General features: G+C 41.0%; 1 long non-coding RNA gene across 1 annotated transcript in view; it reads right to left on the bottom strand.

Annotated features, from left to right (window-relative positions):
* Nucleotides 1–523: 523 nt before the first annotated feature.
* Nucleotides 524–4,702, bottom strand: part of LOC108544488 (uncharacterized) — an 8,433-nt gene continuing 4,254 nt past the window's right edge. The window contains exon 3 of the long non-coding RNA XR_001889860.1: nucleotides 524–1,812. This is a non-coding gene — a long non-coding RNA (uncharacterized LOC108544488). The remainder of the gene's footprint in view (nucleotides 1,813–4,702) is intronic.

Raw genomic sequence — 4,702 nt, 5'->3', positions numbered from 1 at the left:
TGTGCAGTGCTGCGTTCTGAGCCATGTGAATGCTTGCCTATTGGAAAGATAACAATAAATAAAGGTTAAAGGGAGAAAGCACAAGGCAGTGGGGGGAGCTGCCCAGAAGCTCTCAGCAATTCGAGAGAGTAGGAAGTAGAGGTGCATGGAGGGAGCTGGCACAGCTGCAGGGAGAAAGTGACACACCCACATTACAGGCGTGGCCTTTATACAGAGTGCTGGGGAACCAGGATGCTCTTTTATTTATTTATTTGTTTTACTTCTTATTGAGGAAAATTTCAAACATTCCCAGAAGTAAAAATAATAGGATAATGAACCTCCACATGCCCATCATTGAGCTTCAGCAATTATCTGCAAATGGTCAATATTATTTCATTTATTCCACTTGCCCTCCCCCTACAAAAACCTGAATTTTTTTAAAGCAAATTCCAGACACCACATAATTTCATCTATGAATTTTTGTGTATGTACCTCTGCAAGAGCTCTTTTTCAGATATAAGCTCAAAACCATAACCACATCTGAAAAAATTCCAGTAATTTATTAATATTGTGAGGTATCCAGTCAGTATTTGCATTTCCATGATTGCCTCCTAAGTGAGTGTTTCCTGGTTGGTTTGTTCATTTCAGGCCAGTTCAGGACCCAAACAGGCCCACGCCTTACAGTTGGTAGACATGGCCCTGAAGCCTCTTTGGGTCTGCAGGTTCCTCGCCCTCTTTGTTCTTTCCTCCACGAAGAAGTCAGGTAATTTGGTTTCAGTCCCCTGCATTTCGTGTGTTCTCTTGTCCCACACGCTCTCCATAAAGTGAGAGATCCAGAGGCATGGCCCCAGGTTCCCAGTTTTGTCTTTCTTCTTTTGCAAGACAACTTCATGGATGGCGCTGAGCATCTGGCACCAGGCACCCACTCCTGGTTCCACCCTGAGTGCATGATGTCTGGCGCCTCTCTTCATGGTACTGAGATCCATCTGTGGTTTCCCATGTGGCTGGCCTCACAGTTTTGGCAAAAGAGAGTGTGAGCAGATTTGGATTTGAGAAGGTCCCTTGTTGCTACCACTTGGAGAACTCAGATTCCACCTCATTCTCAGGACTTGGGGGCAGAGGCCACCCTTCTAGGCCTGGCCTGAGGAAGTGGCTGCAGGGGTCACTTTTTTTCCCTGTTGTTTTGATTAATGACTACTTTTCTTTGTTCTTTTGAGATTTGACTGAGAACTTCCAATCATATCTATATGATGTAGCTAAGCAGAGACCAAAGAAGGGAAACACAGTCCATCAGCCTCATTTATATTTAGTCATTTTTAAATAACAAAGGCTATCTGTTATAGCTGGAAGGAGGAGTCCAGGAGCTTTGCACTGTGACTCCCTGCAGAGCAAACATCTTCCTTTGTGTTCAGCCTGTAATTGGCTCTTTTCTTTCCAAAATCCACTACTGTTATGAGATACTTGGGATGCCACTTTTCTGGCCGGAAACATCTGTGGCTGGTGGCATCTTTTGCCCGAGTTTTGCTTAAACCCACTGGGCTCATTCTGCTCACTCTCTGCAGTCAAAAATCACTGGTTGGTTCATCCCCACAATTGTCAAAGGCGACAAATAACTCAAAAGAAAAGCTTTCATGATTCTGAAAAACAAAACAAAGGATCAGCAGTGTTCCAAGCAAAAAGTCAAAAAAAGATTACTTCAGTCTTCCATAAGTTCAGTCCACCCAGTCAACTCCTGTGCACCATCTTCAAAGTTATCAGAAATCTGCACTCAAGGACTATAATCCATCTTTTGAAGAGGATCAAAACAAGACAGTCTGTGAATATCAAAGTGTCCTAGGGTAGTCACAATAAAAAACATGATTAACAAAGAAATTTGATCACCTCTGTGGTCTACAATAACCTAACACAATAACCCTAATTATGATTGAAAGCACATACTCAAACATCAGGATTTTAGAAATCCCATACCATTTTGAAACACATATTAACATTATTCACTAAAATATAACCTGAAGAAGATCAAAGACCACTTTATTTTGACAATTTCATGTGACTAAATATGTCAAATAATACTGTTTACCTTTCCTTTGGATGCTCCAGGGGTCAGAAAAGACAATTTTGAAGCTAAAATTTGATTTTGGGGAGCCTATCAAATGTGTTAAAGGTTTACAACACTTGACATTATGAAATAGAATTCCAGATTACCATAAGTCACTTATTTAGCCAAAATGATGGCTCAAAAAAAAGGCAAAAACCTTTACACATTAAGAGAGAAGACTTAGCTTTCCAAACAATCTATCTCTTGCCTTTCCCTTCTTTTTTCGGTAGTTTATTTGCAAGGCAAACAAAAATCTTTCATCATCATTTAACATTACCTGAAAATCTTAATCAGTATGACCATGAGCTGAGGCTGCTAATCCTTTTATAATCCTTTACCAGTCTGTTAAAGAGGAGGTCAGTGCCCTGAGAAACTTGTGCTTTTATTCCAATGTTCAATTTACAGAAAAACGATATAATGCCCTTTTGAATTTAGTCAATATGTTCACACACAGAATTTCTTTTTCAAGATTAGTCTTTAAAAACCTCCTATAACTTGTTTAAACCTTTAGCTTTATCTTATCTAATTGAAAACAATCCTTTAACCCTCTAGACTAGGCAAAAATTTACATTCCCGTGCCACCTTATGTTCTTTTACTAAAGACACATTTTACTTTCCTTACACTCTTTGCATGTAAATCTTCTTTTAAGCAGTCTCACATTACATGTTATAATGGTAACTCTTGGCAATTTTTAATTTTGGTGTAAAACCTTGTAAGTTATTTTAATTATTTCCTAGGTGCAGATAAGGTCTGACTCTTTCCAGCATGGAGGTGGTTAACGCTGTACGTCCCTAGGCCCTACCAAACTGGAAGGCAGGAAAGTTAAACAATTTTCAAAAATGAAAGAAGCAGTTTATAACCTTTAAAGCATTTAACAAACCTAGTATCTGACCTGCATAATTTGGACCATATGGCTACATTTTGAAGATATTTTATTTTTCAAAGATCAAAGTCACTTGAACTAAAAGACATTACAGCTTTATCTTTCTTTCAAAATATTTGATCTAGGCACTTATTTTTCTTTAAGCCAATCAGTTAGAGCTCTTTTTTTTTTTTTTTTTTAGTGTGTCACACCTGACAAGAAAATGCAGAGGCTCTAATAGCCACCTTGCAGGCTCACAAACCTCAGCGTCCCCAAGATGCATGACAGTGAGGGGCATCTCAGGTCTTTCCTCCACCACGTCAAGAGTCATGGTAAAAATCACCATATTCTTTGCTCCTCCATGAGTTCAAAAGCTAGAAGTATTGAAGTATTGTCCATTTGGTGTGGCCAAGGTCAGGTAATAAGAGATTTAAAAGGACTTCTTAAAGAGGAGGGCTATGGTTAAAAGTTAACTTTTGGGAGTCACTTTCATCTTTGAAAAATAAAATATCTTCAAAATGTAGACATATGATCCAAATTATGCAGATCAGATATTAAATTTTATATAACTACACAAACAGACAGAAGAAGATCCAGTAGTTGTAGAATTTTTCATTTGCCAGTCTCCTAGTTGGATTACTGGCCTTGGGGTGCAGTCCTTCAAGAACCAGGGCTAGGAAAACATGTGGTCTCTAAACCCTAATAAATAGGCCTAGCTGGAAGACAAAAACAAATTTTGAGAGGGATGCATCTGCCTCTAATCCCTGGAGTTCTGTGAGGAAAACAGAGGTTTTTCCCAAAACAGGCTCCGTGGCACCTCATCCATTTTCCCAAGGAGTCCCAGCCATCAGAAGTTCTCATGGGGCCTCTCGTGTGCATTAAGAGTGGCAAGACAAAATGAAGAAAATCGTTCAGTCGACTGACAAGACTAAAACCTTTTCCAGAAAACAAGATTCATGAAAAGACATTAAGGCCTTTTAAATACACCTATAGCATGGACATCCATCTTTAATTAACCTGACCTATAGCTTGGAGCTTGGATACCCATCTTTAATTGAGTTGACTTTTTTTTTTTTTGAGATAAGTCTTGCTCTGTCACCCAGGCTGGAATACAGTGGTGCAATCTCGGCTCACTGCAACCTCCACCTCCTGGGTTCAAGTGATTCTCCTGCCTCAGCCTCCTGAATATCTGGGATTACAGGTGTGCACCACCACACCTGGCTAATTTTTTTTTTTTTTTTTTTTTTTGAGATGGAATCTCGCTCTGTAGCCCAGGCTGGAGTGCAGTGGTATGATCTCACCTCACCGCACGCTCCACCTCCCGGGTTCACGCCATTCTCCTGCCTAAGCCTCCCGAGTAGCTGGGACCACAGGAGCCTACCACCATGCCCGGCTAATTTTTTGTATTTTTAGTAGAGTCGGGTTTCACTGTGTTAGCCAGGATGGTCTGTATCTCCTGACCTCGTGATCCGCCCACCTCAGCCTCCTGAAGTGCTGCGATTACAGGCGTGAGCCACCGTGCCTGGCTTAAGTTTTGTATTTTTAGTAGAGACAGGGTTTCAGTATGTTGGCCAGAATGGTCTCGATCTCTTGACCTCATGATCCGCCCGCCTCAGCCTCCCAAAAGTTGACTTTTAACCATAGTCCTCCTCTTTAAGAAGTCCTTTTAGGCCGGGCGTGGTGGCTCAAGCCTGTAATCCCAGCACTTTGGGAGGCCGAGACGGGCGGATCACGAGGTCAGGAGATCGAGACCATCCTGGCT

This window comes from Rhinopithecus bieti, unplaced genomic scaffold (assembly GCF_001698545.2).
Source record: "Rhinopithecus bieti isolate Rb0 unplaced genomic scaffold, ASM169854v2 scaffold_26813, whole genome shotgun sequence".
Lineage (NCBI taxonomy): Eukaryota > Metazoa > Chordata > Mammalia > Primates > Cercopithecidae > Rhinopithecus > Rhinopithecus bieti.
The sequence above is the reverse complement of the archived record's forward strand: the minus strand, read 5'-3'. Positions and strand labels throughout refer to the sequence as shown.